This window comes from Dipodomys merriami, unplaced genomic scaffold (assembly GCF_024711535.1).
Source record: "Dipodomys merriami isolate MVZ:Mamm:240054 unplaced genomic scaffold, mDipMer1.0.p SCAF_1232, whole genome shotgun sequence".
NCBI classification, from domain to species: domain Eukaryota; kingdom Metazoa; phylum Chordata; class Mammalia; order Rodentia; family Heteromyidae; genus Dipodomys; species Dipodomys merriami.
In genome coordinates this window covers 61,277-86,570 of record NW_027202530.1, presented here as the reverse complement: position 1 = coordinate 86,570, position 25,294 = coordinate 61,277, and the positions used below count along the sequence as shown (strand labels likewise).

The following is a 25,294-nucleotide window of genomic DNA, read 5'->3' as shown; positions in this document are numbered from 1 at the left end:
TTATGCTACAATAAACATTGTTGTGGTGGTAGTTTTAGTATGGACTTGTTTATGATCATTTGGGAGAATGCCCAAAAGAGGGATTGCAGTGTAATAGGGGAGCTCTATGTGGAGTCTTTTGAGGAACCTCCAAACTGCTTTCCAAAGTGGATGAACAAGTTTACACTCCCACCAAGAATGCAGTAGGATCCCTTCCAGCATCTGTTGTTGTAAAAATATGGAACGATTCACTAATTTGCTTGTCATCCTTGGGCAGGGACCATGCTGATCTTCTCTGTATGTTCCAATTTTACTGTATGTGCAGCCAAATTGAGCACAGAACATTTTTTATATATAAAGAGTAATTAATTTTCTTAAACAAGACAATTCAACAAAAAGTAAGTTCAAAAGAATTGTGAAATTTTAGAACCATGTATTTCTTACGTAAAGCACACATTTAAGAATAAAGTCAAGGTTGACATGCCAAAAACCAAATAATTCCAGATATTTGTTGTTCATGAGATGTGTAGGAGGAGGAAGTCAATTATTCTACACAAGGCACCTGTCATAATGTTCATTGCAGCAAATGTTAAAGTTTGTTAAAAGTTTTAATATTTTAAGTATGTTTAATTTTGGGATTTGCTTATATATGACAAAATTAAGACTGTTTGGCAGGTCTTAAAATTTTTCAATAAAGTATATAATATTTCTGGTAGCATGTACGAGTAAGTATGTACATTTCATAGTTTATAGAAACTTTACTAATGAGAAGGTGCAATGACTGTGTAAAGAAGCAGAGTGAAGAGTTAAGATTTTAATTACAGAGTTTCTGTTAAATCTTTAGGGCTCCCTTACATTATACGTTATTGATGAACAAATAATAATATAAGCCACATACAAATGATGAGATGAACTATAAATAGTAATCTTAGTGGGTAAATTTAAAGGCTACTGATAACTTTATCCAATTTTAAATGTACAGGAATATGAGAAAATAGTAAAATCTACTGTGTACACTTCAAATACTGAAAACCCTGGTAATTGTTTTGTTTTTTATTTTAGTCATCATTAATATTTAATTATTGTTTTCTTTATTTATAGAATTTTTCCTTGTTGTAATATAATACAACTTTTTGTGAGTCGTGATTAAGAGGTACTTTGAAAATGTTATTGGGATGGCCACACCATTTTTCATAGGTGCATGTGAATTTACAAAGAGCAAAACTAAAAACAAAATATTGATTAAAAATTTTATCAAGTAGAGTCTGAATCAGGAGTGTTGATAAATGTCCACACCTAAAATCTTAACCCTAGGCTGAGGTAGTGGTATTACAGAGTTGAGGCCACAAAATTGAGAACCTGTGTTTTGTTTTGTGTTTTTGCTTTGTTTTTGTTGGTTGTGGGGCTTGAACTCTGGGTCTTGCGTACTGTCCCTCAGCTCTTCAGCTCAAGGCTAGCGCTACCACTTGAGCCACAGCACCACTTTCATCTTTTTATGCTTATGTCGTGCTGAGGAATGAAATCCAGGACCACATGCATGCAAGGCAAGCACTCTACCACTGAACCACCTTCCCAGCACCTCAGAAACTGATTTAAAAATCATCTGAACAATATTTGCTTTCTGCTTTGGGTTATATAACGAAATATGTGAACACATTTTTATATTTTTGTGAATTGTAATACTTCTAAGTTTATACTAACTGCAGCCAATTTATCCTTTTCAAAGTCAAGAAATATTTCTGAAAGTTTGCTTCTGTGAAGACTGTTTTTGCATTTATAATTTCTTCTGAGTTATTTTTATTTTTTATCAAAATAACTTTATATTTTAGGTTGATGAGTTATCATACATCAAATACCTTCAAATGTACAGGTAGAGTCTCAATATAGCAGTATGAATATTCTCATACACTTCTCGTTTATTTGTTATGCACTTTAAGTATGATATTTCTCTCTCTTTCACCCTCTCTCCTTTCTACTCTTTCTCTTTCATGCTCCATGTCTGCTATTTAGAATTTCTTCTGGTCTACTATTATCCTTCAGGATCAACTGGTTTTGTGGGAACATGATAGGGACCATCAGTTACCCTTGCATTCTTTAAGAGTTATAACAGTGACGTGAAATTATGCTTTGCCATTTGAAATGGCAAAACAACAGCTCTAGAAATTCCTTTTCACTTTTAGTACTATTATAAATTTTATCTCATACGAATCATAGGGACTGATAAGATACTTTTAGCCTGGCACCTAAAAGTTCTTTTTCTTTTACAAACAACATTTTTCTTATATTATCAGTAAGTAAAAAAAAAAAAAAAAACAAAGCTATCCTATGGAAAGTAGGCTGAAGTTGTTCACATGGATGAAAAACAAGGTAATGGGGGAAGGGAGTACAAAGGATACCCCTCATATAGCACAGATCCTTAGAGCAGTTTATCATGTACACTTTCTGATAAGGACAATGATCTGGGAACTGCAAATTAAATCACTGAACACCTGATTGATATATATATATATATATATATATATATATTTATATATATATATGCACATATATTTATATATGTATATTTATTTATATATGCATATATGTATCTATAGGCCCACATATGTACACAATAATGTTACTATACACACAAATACACACATACGTACACACATGTACACATGCACAAATGGAGAAAGACACATAGATATAGCCAACACAAGTTTCACTAGTTGTTGAATATGCCTTAGACAGAATGTTTGGAAACAAATGTATTGAAGATGTATTTGTCTTTAAGGAGTTCTTTTACCACTCCTCTCATCTCTTCCAACTGGTAGGTTTAGAGAGATTCGACTTGAAAAATGCAGTACAAGTGATAGCAAGTCACTCGGAAATCTCAATAAGTATAGGTCGTATGGTGTCTCCCATCTCTCCATGGATTGCTTGATCTTGTAGGCATTCCCAACAGCCAAAGGAGTAGGGCAATATCCTTGTTAAGAATAAATTTATAAGGCTTTAAATGGCATCATTCCTTGGGCTCTTTTCCAACAGCCAGCATCAATTCCTAAGCAGATGAGTGACTCCCCAGAAGACTGGAGCACAGGTCAAAATTTAACCAACCCATATGAAAAGTCTAAAGTGAGAAATGTTGACTGAGGTCGTGCTGATGTCCTTGCCACGAAAATGAGAAAAAAAGCAAGTTTTTTATGTATTAAAATTTGAGAATAATTTGTAACCTGTCAACAAATGTGTTGAACACAATTATAACAACTGACAAAAGATGATGTGCATTTCATTTATATGCTTTTGGACTTGGAAAATGTTTTTAAGTGTGTCTACACAAGTAGATCAGTATGAAACAAGCCAGCATTTTTTCATTTAAGATACAAGGAAAGGATACAGGTTGACCCATTGTAACAATGAAATTTGCAAGATACTATTAGAGGGGGGTGGACGGAGGTGTTATGGATGTGTGAAGGTAAGGAATAGTAGGGGAAAAACAAAGGAGGTGGTAAAAATGCTCAATCAAAAATGTACTCATTATCTTACTTATGTAACTGTAACCCCTCTGTACAGTATCTTTACAATGAAATATATATTAAAAACATACAAGGAAAACTGTACTGATAGCAAGTGGTATTTGTCAATGTAAGTAAGGTATTGATTTTAGGACCACAAGCATACTAAAATTTTGGATGCTCAAATTCTCTACATAAATACAGTATATTATTTTCATTAGACTCTGCCCACAACCTAGTGCAGTGTAATTTCTGTGAAAATTTTTACTACATTCTATGTTTGTAATGGAAAATAAAATATATGCACTATCAACAGATACAAATTTATTTCAGATAATTTTTGTCTGCATTTTGTGGATGGAATTGTGAGAGCTAATTTGAAAAGCACAAATTTAATCACCAAGAGCAGTCTTCAAGATGTAACAAAGATCTATAACAGCATCATTGAATGGTATGGGACTCTAAGGAGTAGTACTTGAATTGAAACATTATGAGAAAGTGTAAGCATGCAAAGACTATTTAGAAATGCAGCTGCTAGATTTCTAATGGAGAGCTTTTATAACATTTTGTGAAACACAAGTCAGGACCTCATGGAAGTGTAGACAATTTTCCTCCACCTTTCTGTCAATCTTGGTCATTATCAATCATAACATAGCTAATCTAGAATAATCCTGTAATAAGAAAATGTTTAAGAGAAGTGAGGGAAGATAGTGGAGTAGAAACTGGAGACTAAACAATCTCTAGCATAGAAAGCAGTTTTAGTGTTCCAGAGAACAGTACTAGGCTAGAGTATCACACCAAGTGTGCCTTCACAATACAGAGTTTGGCTAGAGAGGGAAAATCCAGGGAAGGAGACAGATCTGAACAGTTGCTATAGCCATGGCTGAGGCAGCTTTGGTGGCGGGCATAGTCATCCCGCCATACCTACAACAGAGAGGGTCCAGGAAAAATGCACCAGACACAGTGGGTGAGCAGATTCAACTCAACACCAGCAACAACTGAAAAGGAGTAAATGAGTTAAACAGGCCCATATCAAACATTGAAATAGAAAAAGCAGTAAGAGACCTCCTGTCTAAGAAAAGCCCAGGACCACATGGATTTACAGCGGAATTCTACAAGGCTTTCAAAGCAAAGCTCATACCAATACTCCTCCAACTCTTCAATGAAATTGAAAGAGAAAGTTCACAACCAAACTAAGTCTATGAAGCCATAATAACCTTCATCCCAAAACCAGGCAGGAAAATCATCAATGAAAGAGGATTAGACACACATTACATTGATGAACATTGATGCCAAACTACTCAACAAAATTTTGGCCAAATAATTCAACAATTCATCCAAAAAATTACATACCATGATGAAACAGGATTCAGTTCAGGGATGCAAAGCTGGTTCAATATACACAAATCCATTATTTAACACTACTTTATGATGAAGTTTCTGGATAAACTAGGAATCCAGGGAACATTCCTCAATAAAATAAAGGCTGTATATGACAAACCTGCAGCCAGCATTATACTTAATGGTCAAAAAGTAAAGACATTTCCTCATAACTCAGGAACGAGACAAGGACATCCACTCTCTCCACTTCTTTTCAATGTACTATTAGCATGCCTAGCTACAGCAATAAGAAAAGATGAAAACATAAAAGGGATCCAAACAGGGAAAGATGAAGTAAATCTCTCCCTCTTTGCAGATGACATGATCTTGTATTTAAAGAATCCCATGGACTCCACTCCCAAATCACTCAAGCTGATTCAAAAAATGGCAATGTATGAGGGAATAAAATTAACCCTCAAAAATCAGTTGCTTTTCTGTATGCCAACAATGAGAAAAGCGTGGCTGAAATCAGAAAAGCAACTCCATTCTTAATAACCCCACAAAAAATAGAATACCAATGAATTAACTCAACCAAAGAAATAAAGAATCTCCATGATGAAAACTTTAAAAACCTGAAAAAGGAAATCAAAAACAGAACTTAGTAAGTGAAAAAACTCCCTTGATCCTGGATTGGAAGGATTAACATCGTGAAAATGGCAATACTTCCCAAGGCTATCTACAAATTCGATGCAATACCTATCAATATTTCAATCTTATTCTTCACGGAAATAGAAGAGGCAATCCAAAAAGTCATATGGAATGATAAAAGGCAATGAATAGCATTAACAATCCTTTACAGAAAGAACAGTGCTGAAGTAATATCAATACCAAATTTCAAACTGTACTATGAAGCCTTAGCAAATAAAACAGCTTCGTACTGGCACAAGAACAGACCTCAGAACCAATGGAATACAATTGAAAACCCAGAAATAAGCCTACAGACCAATAGGCACCTAATCTTTGATAAAGGAGATAAAAAATAGAATGCAACAAAGACAGCCTCTTCAGTAAAAGTACTGGCAAAATTGGTTAATCACTCATAGAAAACTAAAGCTAGATACTTATATATCATCCTGTACCAAATCAACTCCAAATGAATCAAAGACCTCGGAGTCAAAGCAGATACTCTGAAAACATTACAGGATAGAGTCGGATATACCATAGGTATCCTTTGCAGAGGCTGAAATTTTCTTTTTTTTTTTAATATTATTGTATTTTATTTGAGAACATACTGTACAGAGGGGCTACAATTACATGGGCAGGGTAATGCATACATTTCTTACCAAGCATTGCAGCCTCCTCCTTTGTTTACCCTTCACCTCCCTTCCCAGCCTCCCCCCTCCACCCACCCAATTATGCACCCTCCCCCCCCCCACCGACATTGTAAAGCTGGTTTTGACATGACATTTTGTACTTCTCATTGTTGCAACAGGTCCACCTGAATCCTTAAACGACTTGTTTGCCCCCATCTCCTCCACATGTTATATTGACATCAAATATAGTGAAAGTGGGGGTTACACTGTGGGGGAGGGACATACAAAGCAACAAAGAAATAATCTTACAAATGAGTTAGAAACATATGCATGAAAGACACGAAAACATTAAAATACATATTTAACGGTTCATTTTCCTAACATCACATTATCTGACATTTTCTGCTTGACTCATACCTATACTAGATATTGCGAATAAAGGAAACCATGGGACCTATGCTTCTTTGGGCCTGGCTTACTTCACTTAATATAATTTATTCCAAGCCTTTCCATTTCCTAACAAATGGGGAAATGTCGTTCTTTCTGATGGAGGCATAGAATTCCATTGTGTATATATACCACATTTTCTTGATCCATTCATCTACTGAGGGGCATCTGGGTTGGTTTCGTATCTTAGCTATGGTAAATAATGCTGCAATAAACATAGTTGTGCTGGTAGCTTTAGTGTGGTCTTGTTTGTAAACATTTGGGTAAATGCCCAAAAGTGGGATTGCTGGATCATAGGGGAGATCTATGAGAAGTCTTTTGAGGAACCTCCATACTGCTTTCCAAAGTGGTTGAACAAGTTTATATTCCCACCAACAATGAAGTAAGGTTCCTTTCTGTCCACATCCCCTCCAGCATCTGTTGTTGTTAGAGTTCTTGATTTTTGCTGTTCTAACTGAAGTGAGGTGATATCTCAATGTTGTTTTGATTTGCATTTCTTTTATGGCTAGGGATGTTGAACATTTCTTCATGTGTCTATTGGCAATCCATCTTTCTTCTTCAGAGAAGCTTCTCTTTAAGTCTTTCGCCAACTTATTTATTGGGCAGTTGTTTCTTTGAGAATTTGTTGTTGGGTCGTTTAATTTTTTGAGTTCCAAGTATATTTTAGATATGAGACCCTTGTCCGTTGTATGGCTAGTAAAGATCTTCTCCCAATCGGTGGGCTTTCTATTGATCTTGCTAGCTATGTCATTTGCCCTGCAGAAGCTCTGCAACCATATGCAATCCCATTTGTCCAATCTTTCTTTGATTTGTTGTGCTTCTGGGTCTCTATTCAGAAAATTTCGGCCTGAGCCAAGGAGACATAGGGTTTCTCCTATTCCATCCTGTAATGTTTTCAGAGTGTCTGCTTTGAGTTCAAGGTCTTTGATCCATTTGGAGTTGATTCTGGTGCAGGGTGATATATAAGGATCTAACTTTAGTTTTCTACATGTAGTTAACCAATTTTGCCAGCACCATTTACTGAAGAGGCTGTCTTTCTTCCATTCTATTGTTTTAGCTTCCTTATCGAAGATTAGATGGCTATAGGTCTGTAGGTTCATTTCTGGGTTTTCAATTCTATTCCATTGGTCCTGATGTCTGTTCTTATGCCAATACCAAGCTGTATTGATTACTATGGCTTTATAGTAGAGTTTGAAATTTGGTATTGATATTCCTCCAGCAGTTTTCTTTCCGTTGAGGCGCGTTTTTGCTATTCAGGGTCTTTTATTGTTCCATATGAATTTTTGGATTGCCTCCTCTATTTCCTTGAAGAATGAGGGTGGAATTTTGATAGGTATCACGTTGAATTTGTAAATAGCCTTGGGAAGTATTGCCATTTTCAAGATTTTAATCCTGCCAATCCAGGAGCATGGGAGGTTTTGCCATTTTTTAAGTTCTGTGTTGATTTCTTTTTTCAAGATTTTAAAGTTTTCATCATAGAGGTCCTTCACTTCTTTGGTTAAGTTAATTCCTAGGTATTTTATTTTTTGTGGGGCTATTACAAATGGAGTTGCTTTCCTAATTTCAGCCACACTTTTCTCATTGTTGGCATATAGAAAAGACATTGATTTTTGGGGGTTAATTTTATAACCTGCTACTTTGCCAAAGTTTTGAATCAGCTTGAGTAATTTGGGAGTGGAGTCCATGGCATTTTTTAAATACAAGATCATGTCATCTGCAAAGAGGGAGAGTTTTATTTCTTCTTTCCCTATTTGGATCCCCTTTATGTCTGCATCTTGTCTTATTGCTGTAGCTAGGCATTCTAATACTAGATTGAAGAGAAGTGGAGAGAGTGGGCATCCTTGTCTAGTTCCTGAGTTAAGAGGAAATGGCTTTAGTTTTTCACCATTGAGTATAATGCTGGCTGTAGGTTTGTCATATACAGCCTTTATTGTATTGAGGAATGTTCCACGGATTCCTAATTTTTCCAGAACCTTCATCATAAAGGGGTGTTGGATCTTGTCAAATGCTTTTTCTGCATCTATTGAGATAACCATGTGGTTCTTATTCTTGCTCCTGTTGATGTGATGAATAATATTAATTGATTTGCGTATATTGAACCAGCTTTGCATCCCTGAAATGAATCCTGTTTGATCATGGTGTATGATTTTTTGGATGAATTGTTGAAGTCGATTGGCCAAAATTTTGTTGAGAAGTTTTGCATCAATGTCCATCAAAGAAATGGGTCTATAGTTCTCTTTCTTTGATGAGTCCTTGCCTGGTTTTGGGATGAGGGTTATGATGGCTTCATAGAATGTGTTGGGTAGTGAGCTTTCTCTTTCAATTTCATTGAAGAGTTGGAGGAGTATTGGTGTGAGCTCTGCTTTGAAGGCCTTGTAAAATTCCGCTGTAAAACCATCTGGTCCTGGACTTTTCTTAGCTGGGAGGTCTCTTATTGCTGTTTCCATTTCAATGCTTGATATGGGCCTGTTAAGCTGGTTTAACTCATCTTGGTTTAGTTTTGGCATGTCAATATTTGCTAGGAAAAGGTCCATTTCTCTCAAGTTCTCAAACTTATTAGCATAAAGTTTTGAGAAGTATTCCCTTATAATGTTCTGAATCTTGGTTGTTTCTGTGGTGATGTTTCCATTCTCATCTCTTAGTTCATTAATTTGGGTGTGTTCTCTCCTTTTTCTGATTAGATTTGCTAAGGGTCTGTCAATTTTGTTAAGTTTTTCGAAGAACCAACTCTTTGTTTTGTTGATTCTTTCTATAGTTTTTTTGGATTCTAATTCATTTAATTCTGATTTAATTTTGATTATTTCTTTATGTCTACTGGATTGGGGTTTGTCTTGCTGCTCTTTTTCAAGGAGGTTTAGATGTGTCATTAAATTGTTAGTTTCCGATCTTTCCAATTTGTTGATGTAGGAGCTCAGAGCTATAAACTTGCCTCGGAGTACTGCCTTTGCTGTGTCCCAGAGGAGCTGGTAATTTGTGTGTTCATTTTTGTTGAATAGCATGAACATTTGAATTTCCTTTCTAATCTCTTCCATGACCCACTCATGATTCAGCAGTGTGTTGTTCAGCCTCCATGTGATACCAGACTTTCTTTGGTGGCTTTTGGTGTTGAGTGCTAATTTTATTCCCTTGTGTTCAGAGAGAATGCAAGGTATAACTTCAATGTTTCTGAATTTAGACAAGTTTGCTTTGTGGCCTAAAATGTGGTCTATTTTAGAAAACGTTCCATGTGCTGCTGAGAAGAACGTGTATTCTGATGCTGCTGGGTGAAATGTTCGGTAGATGTCTGTTAAGTCTAGTTGATCTATGCAGCTGTTTAGATCTGCGGTTTCTCTGTTGAGTTTTTGCCGAGTTGATCTATCTAGTGGGGAGAGTGGTGTGTTAAAATCCCCAACAATTAATGTCTTTGGATCTATATGGGATTTGAGGTAAAGTAGTGTTTCTTTGATAAATTTGGGTGCTCCATTGTTTGGCGAATAGATATTTAGAATTGTAATATCCTCCTGAAGGAGAGATCCTTTAATTAGTATGTAGCGACCTTCTTTATCTCTTCTCACGAATTTTAGTTTGAAGTCTATTTTATCTGATATTAGGATTGCAACTCCCGTCTGTTTATGAGGGCCGTTTGCTTGGTAGATTTTGTTCCAGCCTTTAACATTGAAGATGTGTTTGTTTTTACGGGCAAGATGTGACTCCTGCAGGCAGCAGATAGAAGGGTCTTGTTTTTTAATCCAACTAGACAGTCTATGTCGCTTAATTGGAGAGTTCAGTCCGTTAACGTTAAGAGATAGTACTGAGAGGTATTTGGGAGTTCCTGGAATGATGTATGCCATGCCCTAAAAACAAAAAATATCAAACAAGAATACTGTACTCAGCTAAACTCTCCTTCATAACTGAAGGCCAAATAAAAACCTTCCATAGCAAAGAAAAATTGAAACAATACATCTCCACCAAACCAGCCCTACAAAAGATTCTTAAAGATGTCCTACACATAGAAAACCAACAAGACCGCAACAAAGGCCATGAAATTTTCTTAATAGAGACCCAGAAGCACAAAAAATCAAAGAAAGTTTGGACAAATGGGATTGTATGAAATTGCAGAGCTTCTGCATGGCAAAGGGCATGGCTGGCAAGATCAATAGAAAGCACATTCATTGGGAGAAGATCTTCACTAGCCATGCAATAGACAAGGGTCTCATATCTAAAATATATGTGGAACTCAAAACATTAAATCCCCCAACAACAAATCCTAAAAGAAACAACTGCCCAATAAATAAGTGGACTAAATACTTAAAGAGAAACTTCTCTGAAAAGGAAAGAAGGAAGGCCAATAGATACATGAAGAAATGATCAACCTCCCAAGCCATAAAAGAAAAGCAAATCAAAACAACATTTAGATACTACCTCACCCCATCTTTGAGGGGATGTGGCCAGAAGGGAACCTTATTGCATTGTTGGTGGGAGTGTAACTTGTTCAACCAATTTGGAGTAGTATGAAGGTTCCTCAAAAGATTCCACCTAGAACTTCCCTATGACCCAACAATTTCCATTTGGGCATTTATCCAAATGATCACAAACAAGACCATACTTAAGCTACCAGCACAACTATATTTATTGCAGCATTATTTAACATAGCTAAGATATGGAACCAACCCAGATGCCCCTCAGTAGATGGATGGATCGAGAAAATGTGGTATTTAACCAAGTCCTAATCTTAGAGAGGGTAATAGTTTGCATAGAATAATAGGAGAGAGAATACAAAAAAAGAACAAGAAAAAAATGGAAAAACCAAAATTTAAATCTAAGTAGTGAAACACTTAAAAATTATGTAAGTTTAAACAAATGATATTGAGAGAAGAAAAGGATAAGATGAGAAGAAGGGATGGATTGAAAGGAGAAATGAAAACTAAAAAATAAAAATTCTTAAAATTAGTTACTTGAAAATTATATACATATAAAGATATAATACTGCTATTAAAGAATTTAAGCCTAAGAGGTTGTGAATTGAGTAATAAACTTCTGGATTAAGTGTGTACACAATGGGGTATAAGGTCTAATAATCGGCAACAGGTATATATCTGGGAATGAACAGAACAGCAATTTAGTCACGCAAAAAAAGAAAGAAATAGAAAAAAATGAAAAGAATATTTAAAAAGGACCAAAAGATCAAAAGAGATTTTAAAAGCACACACACACACACACACATATAAACCTAAAATAAAAATTAAGGGAAGAAAATAAGATTAATAGAAAACAATTTTAAAAATTAATTTTTTTAAAAAAGTTCAAGTAAGAGTTGTTTGATTGCAATAATGAGATGTACAATTCATTATGTCAAAAAACGAACTTAACAACTTTGGTAGGGGGTGGGGGAGGATCGGGTAGGGGGAGGGGAGAAGTATGGGAAGGGATGGGAAGGGGAAACAACAAGGAGGCAACAATGCTTGATAAGAAATATACTTGTTATCTTGCTCATGTAATTGTAACTCCTTTGTACTGTATTCTAACAATAAAAAATTAAATTAAATTTAAAAAAGAGTTCTTTGATTTTTTTGGGGGGGTAATGGGGGCAATAGGATGATTGTGTATCTTCTGTGTCCATAACTAGTCTCTTGGTGGAGTCTCTGGTCTACTTTTGATGTTTGGTTTTCCTGTGGCTTGATGGTTTTCTTAAGTCAGTTTGTTTGAGCAGGCAGAAAAATGCTTTGCCTAACTCATTGTTTGTGATCCTCCTCCCATGCTAGTTCAGTGGGAGGTAGATTTGCTTTGAGTATCCCAAAAGAAGGAGATGGGAGTTTCCTCTAGTTTGGAGATGCTGTGATGAGACTAGGTTATGGGTAGAGTTGAGTCCTTTCAGAAATCAGTAGCTTTGCCTTGCTGGGCTAGCTCCTGAGACTCTCAGAGAGCCCAGCTTGGAGCCATTATCAGGGTTTATGTTTACTGAGTTTCAATTGTTTGTCTAGGCTGTAGGGAGGGGCAGCTCTGTTTACCTAGTGATGAAAGTCACTCCACAGGAGGCAGATTTTTCTCTGTCTGGGGTGGTTGATTTCCCCCTGGGTACAGCTGAGCCTGGCAGGTCAGAGCAGGTTCCTATGACCTGCTAAATGTCTCTGGTTTTCTTCCAAGGCCTGAATTGGAGCTAGTTGCTCAGCCGGGCCTTTATTAGTATCAAAGATGGAGATCTCCAGTGGTAGGGGATGTCCAGCCTTCTCTCCTCTGCTCCCTGAGAAGGAATGAGGAGATCAGGATTCTACTCATGCCAGAGTCTTATTCCTGGCAGTTTCTGGTCTGTGATCTGAAGGATGAAGATATCTGCTCCTTGTCAGTTCTTGCTTGTGTTGGGTAGAATCCACTTGCCCGCCACATCTGGCACCTTTGTCCCAGATTCTCTCTGTAGTTATGGCTGCTACAAGTGTCTCTGCTACCAACTCTGCCACTGCAGCCATGGCTAGCTGCATGTGTTCAGATCTGTTTCCTTGCTTGGATTTTCCCTCTCTGTCTAAACTCTCTGTATTGAGATGACACACTTGGTGTGTGACTCAGTAGCCTAAGACTGTTCACTGGAATACTAAAATGCTTTCTATGGGAAAGCTTGTTTAGCCTTCAGCTTCTCCTCTGCCATCTTCCCCCGAATTTCATGATTTTTTATGAGTATTTCTTTTAGGGAAAAATATCATTGGTGTTTATATTTTGTTTTGGCATAAAATGAGCCTACTATTGTCTTAATTTAAAGACATCTTTGGATATGAGGTAACACGCCTTTCAGAGACAACTTAGTAAATACAAAATATAAAATTTTAATGGCTTATAAAAACATTATTCATGTACATATGGCCATATAAGATGTTAAGTAAAATGAATCCCAAGATAGGGACACAACTTGTTTTTTTTCTTTATTGCAATTGTTTTTGATGTATCTAAAATGTATTATGTGAGTTTTTTCGTTTCTCCTCCATGTTCTTCCCCCATGATATAACTCCTGTTTTCACTGGATATGATGTTGGTGCCCTGCATCTTGTATACACATTTTTCTAGTGTGGGGAGGGGAAGAGAAACAACAAAATGCTGAAACAAAGATTCAGAATGACCTATTGTAACAACGATATGAACAAGACACTATGTAGAAAATGAACTTTACTACTTGGGGAAGGGAGGGGGAATTTGGTAGATGGGGACGGAATGGATACCACAGGAAAAACAAAAGAGGATGTAACAATAGGATATGTACTCATTACCTTGCTTATGTAACTGTAAGCCCTCTGTACACTATTTTTACTATAATACATAAAAGAAACCATTATCCAGGAGTAAATTAAGTTCAAATTTCATAAGTGCTCTTAAATTAAATTTAACTGGGAGAAGATTCTCAGAAAAGTTTATTTGTGTGTGTGTTGTGCATTATTTCCCAAGTGTACACAAGTTAACAGTAGAAGAAACAATAGGAATAATAAAAGAAAGAAAAGTTCTGTGTTTAAGTATAATGGATCAATATACTATAGAAGACTCTGCAAATAAGACAACATTGAACCAAGAAAGCCAAGGCCATTATGTAGATCTATGGGAGTGGCATAGAGAAATAATTAATACTAAGAGGGACATGAACAATGAGGCCACTCTCTCATCTATCTCTAAATTATGGTTGCTTATCACACAAATTTGTAAAATGTACAATGGAAGAATAATTCTGGTTCCAAAGCAAGTTACATATAAGAGCATAAACTTAACTGGAAAAAAAGTCCATGGTGAGAAAGCGGGAATTATACTAGCAATGAACTGATGGCCATGATCTTATTTCTTTTCCTTTCTTTTATCTTTTTTTCTATTTTTTTTTTTTTGATGCTTGTGGCAGGGTTTGAACTCGGCTTGGGCACTATCTCTCCACTCTTCAGCTTAAGGCTAGTGCTCTACTTCTTGAGCCACAGCGCCACTTGCAGTTTTCTGGTGGTTAATTGGAGATAAGTGTCTCAGAACCTTTCTTTCCGACTCATACTGGATTTGAACTGCAATCCTCATATCTCAGCCTCCTGAATAGCTAGAATACTAGGCATTAGCTCAAGTGATGGAATACTAGTCATGAGCAAGATTGCTGAATAAGGTTGCTGAGGCTTTTGCATACACACATACAAACATACACATACACACAGAGGCACATATATGTGCAAACACCCCTGCACAAATGAAACAACTCTCAGAATATGGAGAAATGTTAGAAAACAATAGAAAATATATCCTGAGTAAGACTAGATCAAGTGATAATTTTTAATATTAGAAAGTCCTCAAGTGAAATTTCTTCAAAGATGTTTGAGAATATTCCACACCTAAGGATCAGAGATAACAAGAAATTCAAGTAATCATTATTAAAGGGATTGGATCCATGGAAGAATGAATCAGAGACCCCTGAAGGTGCATCTGAAAATGTTCATATCCGGTGTCAAATGATAGAACATCTTTGAAAATTGTACAGAAACGGTTTGAGCAGTCAGTCTAATGTATAAGATCATAGGAGAAGTTCAGAATTGCTAGTTTCTATCTAGATTAAATAAACCATCAAACTATGGCAGGGCAATTTGATAAAATCTTGGAATTCTAGCACTCAGACTAAGACAGGAGATTAGAGAGTGGGATTACATAGTGATACCTTCCCTGGACCAGGTAGTATAATTTTTCTAATAAAACAAACCAAACAACAAGAAATGAATACACAGTTGGAAGTTTGGGCTAATTTTGTCATTATATTTTGAGAAGGCAAGTTTCCTATTGAAATGCAACTCATATATAATCCTCAGTTGTGTTTTAAATGCTCTCTTCATTAAACAACATTCCTACATGCAAAATGGCTCATGATTCCCAATCAAAAATTTGAAAAAGTAAGCATCATTCTGTTGGATTTCAAAGAAATTATGAAGGATTACAAAAGTTTAAGCCTGGAAAAATACAAATGTCATCTAATGTAGGACTTTATAGACCTTGCTAAATTAGAATTTAGATTTAAAATAAATATTTTGGTTTTGTTTGTAATGTCATATTCTATAGGATACTACAAAAAAATTTTAAGTAGAGGTTTTAATTGACAAATTCACAAATGGATCTGGCATTTTATATGCTTAAAATATTCTTTCAAGCGAGATATAATTAGAACTTAGTTAATTGATAATTCCAACAGTTCATGTATAAAATGATCGTGTGAATAATCTAGACAGAATTGCCAACAAATAGATATTAATTTATAAATTTAGAACAAGCAATTTTTTGAGGCTGTGGTGTAACATGGTATGAAGAGAGTAATTATTTGAGGTCTTGGTTCTTCTATCTATTCGTAATACTGGAAGAAATTTCCTTAATTACGTGCCTCTCTATACAATGAGAAAAATGCTAGGATTGGAGTTGGTTTTTATTTTTTGGTTTGTCCTCAGGTTTGAACTCTGGGCCTGGCCACTCCCTTTGAGCCGGTTTGTGCTCAAGGCTCATGCCCTACAACTTCAACCTCAGTGCCACTTGAGTCTAGCTTTTCCTGAGAAGTTTATGGGAGATAAGAATCTAAAGAATCTTCCTGACTGGGTGGGCTTTGAACTATAATCTTCTGGTCTTAGCCTCCTGAATATCTATGATAGATAAAAAATATAAATAATATTTGCAAGTGTCCTGATTTCTAGAAATCAGAAAAATGTTGCAGCAAAGTTTAGTGTAGTGTACTTTCTACAATAGGAAGGGCATCATATTAACACAAGTGTAGTATTTTTTCACAATAGTGATAAGCTATTCATGATGTGAATTAAGGGAATTTTAAGGTGCACCTTACAAATTGGAAACTGTTGGCCTAGGAAGACTTTATGGCATAAAAGCTTGGGATTGATGGTCACAGAAATAGTAGCTTACTCTGATGAAAAAATGTTTATTCTTGAGGAATTAATTATTACACGTACTTTGTAGTTATATCCTCCACCAGTATGTGGCTATTTTTTTCTGTTGATTTCTCAATATGTAACACCCCGTTAGAAACTGCAGCTATTGCAGAATTAAATAACATGCAAACAGGTACTACTTTGAATATCTCTGATATGGAATGTTGAGAATTTGAAAATGACTAGTTAGTATTTGTAAGAAATTTGAAGAACACATATATTCTGTCTTTTTAACAATTATTCAGTTTTAAAAGCTAGGAGTTTCCAGAGAATTAAACTGTTTTCTGTTTTACTATCAGACAATACTAAACTTAACTTTTTTGAAAATTGTGGCAGGTATATTGTGAAAATATTGTATATTTGGATAACATTCAAGTTTATGAACCTCTGATAAAGAAAGGTGTAATTAACTCAATTTAGATGCCAAATAGTGTTCATTTTTAAAAAGGTAATGCGCATATAATAATATTTACTATAGCAATACAGTGAAATTATACTTTATATAACTTATTTTTAGTTTAATTTTATTTTTAAGGTGATATGTACAAGGGTTGCATTAATTGTAAGGTAGTGAATACATAACATGTCAAAATTTTACCCACTACCTCATTTTTCTCACACTTTTCCTTTCCCCCCAAACCCCTCACAAGTTGTAATGTAAATTTCCAACATATTGTCTTGTGAGTATTGCTATTGCATTGATTTACCCTTTGTCCTTTGTCTCTCCAATTTGTTGTTCATCTTATTTTGTCAAATTAAGACCAATGCATGTGCAATGCACACAGTACTGAAATCAAATACAGCAGTGGATAAACTATAGGGGAAAACACAAAAGAAAAAATAAATCACATAGTACATTAAAAAAAAAAAAACAACCACAAAGAAAAACCTCTATTTCCATATCTAGGTGTTCATTTTGCTCAAGATGATCTTGTATGGTCCTATATACAAAGCTTTTGAGCCATTCTGCTCATCTGCTAGTGTTAATCTATAAATTTCTTATTATTACAAATGAGGGAAACTATGGAATCTGTTTCTTTGAGTCTTACTTATTTTATTTAGCATGATTTTTAAAAATGAATGGCATATTGGTTTAAAACATGTTTGCATATAAGTATCACTTAGGGTCAATCAAAAATGACAGATGACACCTCCCCAGAAATACTAAAATCATGATTTCTATATAAGAAAGGATTTTATGGTGGTACAAGTGTTGAAATATCTGGATGAATGTAATTTATATCTTGCACTGAATTAGGCAGAACGATATCCAATATCATATAGGATAAAAATGATAGTGACAAAATATTCCCTTGAGAAATATATAGGAGGCTGCCAGAAGAGTGATGAAATTCAGATAATTTTGAAGAATTTAGAAATACAAGCTCAAATATGTTTCTTTAAATAAAAATTATGTAAGTGGAAGGGCAAAAGAAGGAGAAAAGAAGAAAATAACTGACAGCAGATCATTGTCACAAGTTAAAGAGTTCGGAGGAAGATGGCAGAAGGTCTAGGCTAAACAAGCTTTTGCGTAGACAACAGTTTTAGTGTTCCAGTCAACAGTGCTAGGCTAGAGAATCACACCCAGTGTGCCATCACAGTACAGAGAGCTTGGCCAGAGATGGAATATCCAGGCAAGGAAACAGATCTGAGCATCAGCGCCGGAGCCACCATGCCTACAGAGAAAGTCCAGTCAAAAAGATGCCAGACACAGTGTGTGTATTCTACTCAACACCAGGAAGAACTGACAACGAACAGATATATTCATGCTACAGATCGCAGACCACAGAGAGCCCAGTAATGAAGACTCTGGCATGAGTAGAACCCTGACATCCTCACTCCTTCTCAGAAATCAGAGAGCTCCATCTTTGATACCGACAAAGGCCCAGAAATTGATACTGACAAAAGGCCCAGATTTTTGACTGTGCAACTCAGGACTTTGGTTGATGCCTGCCTTAAAATAGTGTTCTAGCACAAAAATGGTGTAACTTTCTTACCAAATAGAGGCATTCATGGAATCCAATAAAAGACAGCTGAAAGAAGTCAGGGAGACCAGAAAGGGAATGTTGAATGGAGCCCTACAGAATGAATGGGAGTCCAAGGAAACCATAACCGATGAACTAAGTGATTTGAGAATAAACATAAAACCAAATTACGGAAGTAATGAAGTTCATATAAGATCTAAAACAAAGCTCCAACAAAGAATTTGAAGTCATCAAAGCTGACCAAATAGAAGGAAAAGAAATTAAAAACAAAGTGAAAAGTCTTGAGAGCAGGGTAGACCATGCAGAAGATTGAATCTGAGGGATTGAAGACAGCCAGGTTATTATAAAGAAAGAGAATACAACTATCCAAGACAAATCCAAGAAATATGATGGATCTATTCAACATTTGGAAGACACCATCAGAAGGCCTAATTTGAGGATAATGGGTATAGAGGAGCACCTAGAGTCAGATGTTAATGGTCTAGGAAATTTGGTTAACATGTTCCAAGCAGAGAACTTCTCAAACATGCAGAAAGATAGACCTATTCAGATTCAAGAAGCTTTTAGTACCCCAAATCGACCAGACTAGGACAGGATATCCCACCGTGACATTATAATCCCCACAGGATCAATTCCAAGGAAAAAATCCTTAAAGCTGTCAGGGAGAAAAGATCAACCACTTACAAAGGGAAACCAATTAGAATAACCTCAGATATCTCAGCGGAGACAATTACAGCAAGAAGAGCCTGGAATGACATATGCCATGCCCTAAAAACAAACAACTATCAACCAAGAATACTGTATCCACCTATACTCTACTTCATAACCGAAGTCCAAATAAAAACCTTCCATACCAAAGAACAACTGAAACAATATATATCCACCAAGCCCTATACATGACACTTCACCTTCCCCTACACATAGAAAACAAACAAGATGACAATAAAGGTCAAGAAACCACACCCAAACTGAGAATCCAAGAACCATAGGAAGAACACAGTTGCTGTAGCCCCTAAGAAGGGGCATAAAATGGCAGGAACTCCCAAACAGGTCTCAAACCAAACTCTCAACATTAACGGATTGACTCTCCAATTAAGCGACATAGACTGTCAAGTTGGATTAAGAAGCAAGATCCTTCTATCTGCTGCCTTCAGGAGTTACATATTACTCATAAAAACGAACATATTTTCAGTGTGAAAGGCTGGAACAAAATCTACCAAGCAAAAGGCCCCCATTAACAGGTGGAAGTTTCAATCCTAATAACAGATAAAATAGACTTCCAATTAAATTTAGTGAGAAGAGATAAGGAAGGTTGCTACTTACTAAGGGATATCTCCTTCACGAGAATATTACAATTCGAACTATCTATTCAGCAAACAACCAAGCACCCAAATTATTCAAGAAACACTACTTTCCCTCAAATCTGACATAGCTCCAAAGACATTAATTGTTTGGGACTTTAGCACACCACTTTCACCACTAGATAGATCAACTCGGCAAAAAATCAACAGAGAAACAGAGAAACAGAGAGATCTAAACAACTGCATATGTCAACTAGATTTATCAGACATCGACTGAATATTTCACCCAGCAGCATCAGAATACACGTTTTTCTCAGCAGCACATGAAACATTTTCCAAAATAGACCACATTTTAAGTGACAAAGCAAACTTTTCCAAATTCAGAAACATTGAAATTATACCTTGCATTATCACACAACAAGGGAATAAAATTAGAACTCACCACCAAAAGCCACCGAAGAACGTCCTGTACCACATGAAGGCTGATAACCAAACACACTGTGGAATGACCAGTGGGTCATGAAAGACATTAGAAAGGAAATTCAAATATTCATGATATTCAGCAAAGATGAACACACAAATTACCAGCTACTCTGGGACACAGCAAAGGCAGTACTCAGAGGCAAGTTTATAGCTCTGAGTTCCAACCCAAACAACTTCTACAGATCTGAAACCAACAATTTAATGAGATATCTGAGTCTCCTTGAATAAGAGCAACAAGATAATACCCAATCCAGTAGATGGAAATAAATAATTAATATTAAATCAGAATTAAAGAAATAGAATCCAAAAAAACATAGAAAGAATCAACAAAAGAAAGAGTTGATTCAACGATAAAATTAAGAAAATTGAGAGAACTTTAGCAAATCTTATCAGAAAAACAAGAGAACACAACAAAATAAACTCAGAGATAACAATGGAAACATCACCAGAGACACAACCAAGATTCAGCACATTATAAGGGAATACTTTATGCTAATAAGTTTGAGAACTTGGCAGAAATGGACCTTTTCCTAACAAATATTGACATGCCGAAACTAAACCAAGATGAGTTAAACCATCTTAACAGGCCCATATCCAACATTGAAATAGAAACAGCAGTAAGAGTACTCCCATCTAACAAAAGCCCAGATCCTGATGGTTTTACAGTGGAATTCTACAAGGCCTTTATGAAGAGCTCACACCAACACTCCTCCAAATCTTCAATGAAATTGAAAGAGAAAGTTCACTACCAAACTCATTCTATGAAGCCATCATAACCCTCATCCCAAAACCAGGCAGGGAGTCATCAAAGAAAGAGAACTACAGACCCATTTCTTGGATGATCATTAATGCAAGAATTCTCAACACACTTTTGGCCAATTGACTTCAACAATTCATCCAAAAAAAATCATACATCATGATCAAACAGGATTCATTTCAGGTTTCATTTCATGCAAAGTTGGTTCAATATATGCAAATCAATTAATATAATTCATCATATCACCAAGAGCAAAGACAAGAACCACAAAAGGGTTTTGACAAGATCCAACACCCCCTTTACGTTGCAGATTCTGCAAAAATTAGGAATCCAGGGAACATTCCTCAGCACAACAAAGGCTCTATATGACAAAACTACAGCCAGCATTATACTTAATGGTGAAAAACTAAAGCCATTTCCTCTTAACTAAGGAACGAGACAAGGATGTCCACTCTCTACACTTCTCTTCAATTTAGAATTAAAATGCCTAGTTTAACCATAAAACAAGATGCAAAGATTAGAGGGATCCAAAAAGGGAAAGAAGAAGTAAAACTCTCCCTCTTTGCAGATGATATGATCTTGTATTTGACGAATCCCACAGACTCCACTCTCAAATTACTCAAGGTGACTAAAAATATTGGTAAAGTAGCAGGGTATAAAATTAACCTTCAAAAATCAATGGCATTTCTGTATGCCAACACTGAGAAAAGCGTGCTGAAATCCGGAAAACAACTTTATTTGTAATAGCCCCATAAAAAATAAAATACCTAGAAATTAACATACCCAAAGAAATGGAGGATGTCTATGATGAAAACTTTAAAAACTTGAAAAAGGAAATCAAAACAGAACTTAGAAATGGGCAAAAAAACTCCCATGCTCCTGTATTGGAAGAATCAACATCGTGAAAATGGCAACATTTTCCAAGGTTATCTACCAATCCAATGTGATACCTATAAATATTCCATCCTCATTCTTCAAGAAAATAGAAAAGGCAATCCCAAAATTCATATGGAACACTAAAAGACCCTAATAGCTATAACGATCCTTAACAGAAAGAACAGTGCTGGAGGAATATCAATATCAAATTTAAAACAGTACTACAAAACCATTATAATCAAAACAGCTTGGTACTGGCACAAGAACAGACCTCAGGACCAATGGAATAGAATTGAAAACCCAGAAATAAACCAACAGACCTATAGTCAGCTAATATTTGATAAGGGAGCTAAAAAAAATAGAATGGAAGAAAGACAGCCTCTACAGTAAATGGTGCTGGCAAAATTGGTTAATTACTTGTAGAAAATAAAAAATAGATCCATATATGTCATCCTGCACCAGAATCAAATCCAAATGGATCAAGGACCTCGGAGTCAAAGAAGACACTCTGAAATCATTACAGGTCTGAACTCATTATTAGATCTCCTTGGCATAGGCCGAAAGTTTGTTAAAAGAGACGCAGAAACACAACAAATGAAAGAAAATTTGGAAAAATGGGATTGCATGAAATTGCAGAGTTTCTGCATGGCAAAGGATATAGCTTGCAAGATCATATAAAGCCTACTTACTGGGAGAAGATATTCACTAGCCATACAATGGACAAAGTTCTCATATGTAAACTATACCTGGAACTCAAAACATTAAATCCCCCAACAACAAATCCTCAAAGAAACAACTGCCCAATAAATAAGTGGGCAACATTGCAACAATGAGATGTACAAGTCGTTATGTCAAAAACGAACTTTACAACTTTCGTGGGGGAGGCAATGAGAATTAGGGGGTTGGGAAGAGAATGGGAAAGGACGGGAAGGGGAAACAAAGGAGGAGGCTAAAATGCTTTATAGGAAATGTACTCATTATCTTGCCCATGTAATTGTAACTCCTCTGTACAGTATTTTCAAAATAAAAATAAAAAATAAGTGGGCTAAAGACTTACAGAGAAAATTCTGTGAAGAGGAAAGAAGGATTGCCAATAGACACATGGAGAAATGCCCGACCTCCCCAAATGCAAATCAAAACAACATGGAGATACCATGGCCATAGACAAGAACAATAATAACAGATGCTGGAGTGGATGTGGCCAGAAGGGTACCTTACTTCATTGTTATTGGGAGTGTAAACTTGTTCAACCACTTTGGAAAGTTGTATGGAGGATCCACAAAAAACTCCTAGAGCTCTCCTATGACCCAGCAATCCCTAAGTGAAGTAATCCAGCCCCAAAGAAACATAGGTCCCATGTTTTCCCTTGTTCAAGTACCACTTCTTGTGAGCACACACCCAGTCTATGTGTGAGGGTACTTTCTCCATGTTAAGCCATAGGGTAGTACTCACTATCTGAAGGGGAAAGTTCCACAGTATAACCCTATGCCCACATTAGAGGGTGTATAATTTAAAGTATTTTGAGACAAACAGTGATACGAGAATTGAAATGCTCTTTAGGGACATTTTCTTGGAGCTCATTAGTTTACCAGGAGAAATATAAATATCCATAAATTTTGGACCTAATTAGTAAATATCCAAATTAACACTAGATCCTAGATATTGTGTTATTACAAGTCATCATTGTATTATTTTTACATCAGAATCCTTCATTACTTGCCAATGTGTAAGAGAAAATGAAAGAAAGGCATTAAAGCAAAATGCCATATCTTTTAGTGGTGAGGGTAATGTCTGAACTCTTCCATTGAATAAAAGCTTGAAGTTTATAAGAGCACTTCCTACATGTAAGAATTTGTGGCAGGTTGATTGACAGGGTTATTTCATCATGGAGATATCTCCAAAACACTGTTCTTATTTAAATTGTCTATATCTTTTTAGTTTTCAAATCCAAATAGCATATTTCCTTCAATATCTCTGTAACAGTTTTGACCTATTTTTCCTGCAACTTCTTTCCTTTCTTTACTTCTGTAAATCTGCATTTATTACTTTCTTGTTTCCTTATTTATCTCATTCTTCCAATCTTGTCCACACTGTTAAACATAATGTTCAAAATTGTGTCAGGACTTTCCTTTTCTCTTCCCTTTAATAATGCCCCCGATTTTATTATTCTTTTTCATATTCATGGTCATGGATATTTTGATAATGTCTAAACAAATCTATCTTTGCATGTGTTTAATATAAACTTAGGAAATATCAGAGTTTTTTTCCCCTAAATTCATCATTTCCACCTGCAATCCCTATCACCAAGAATATGTCTAACAGAGTTGCCTGGCCAGAGATGTAGAACCCTTTAGATTTCTTCTTACCCTTCTGCTCCCACCCATTAGATAAGATGAATGATCAAGATTTTCTGAGTTTCTGCCACTAATATGATTTCTATGTACTCCTTATTATGCTCGTGACATAAGCCTGTTTCATGTAATCATCACTGGTCACCTAGACATAAACAACCTTTTACAAAGTATGTTTTTCCCCATAGACATTTCATATTGGTCCTTTCCATCACCAAATTACTTCTGCTTGTAAGTACACAGAGTGAAGAGCTCAGACATAAATTCTATTATCATTATTTACTCATTACATTGGCTACTGGCCTTACATTTCTCATCGGTAAATGGATGTAATCTACCAGAAGTATTGAAAAATATATTTGTTGACTTCTAGAGCAAAAAAAAAAGAAAAGTGAAGCGTCCTTACGTTTTCCCTCTAGCTTACAAAAATAGGAAAGAGTCAAATTCAGTTTATTGGTATAAAGTCACAAATTGTTTCATGCAGAAATAAAAATAAATTTTCCTCCTGGCTCTAAGGACCGAGTCTTTTTAAGGTAACTCCAGATATGTAAGTGGCATTATGTAAATTGTGTCATGTGTTTACAGCTATATTGAAGAATATGTCATTGGAAAACATTGGTTAATGAATAATGTCTTTATGTGAATGGTATTTGAACTAATCACACGAAGTTGAAAACTACATCTTAGTCCATCAAAATTTTTCTTATTGCTTTATTTGTTGGCAAGTGTGCTTAATAAATTTATAAATAGATATTCTCCAGTTAACTGGATGAAAACTAAAACTGATCATGGATTTCTGCCTAATGAGTGAAGCATGCTTGAGGCATGTGTTGTTAACTTCTAGGGATATATAACTAAGCCAATAGCTATGTGGGTAGTGAAAGGCTTTCTCCTAAATTCCCAAGGCTAGAACAAACAAGATCATTTCTAATAGAAAGCATTCAGCTTATTATATTTTATCTATGTGGGATAATCAACATGTGCAAATAAACGATTTTATTTATAAGAAAACAATAGTACCAAGAAAAGTGAGTATATTTAGAGAGACTGAAAAAATAACATAAGGGTTTTTAGTCTCTCACCTGT

The 25,294-nt window shown here is 35.7% G+C and overlaps 1 non-coding gene across 1 annotated transcript; it reads right to left on the bottom strand.

Annotated features, from left to right (window-relative positions):
• Positions 1-211: 211 nt before the first annotated feature.
• On the bottom strand, positions 212-317 carry LOC138823828 (U6 spliceosomal RNA). The gene has a single exon (XR_011370910.1). It is a non-coding gene; the product is annotated as a U6 spliceosomal RNA (small nuclear RNA).
• Positions 318-25,294: the final 24,977 nt, after the last annotated feature.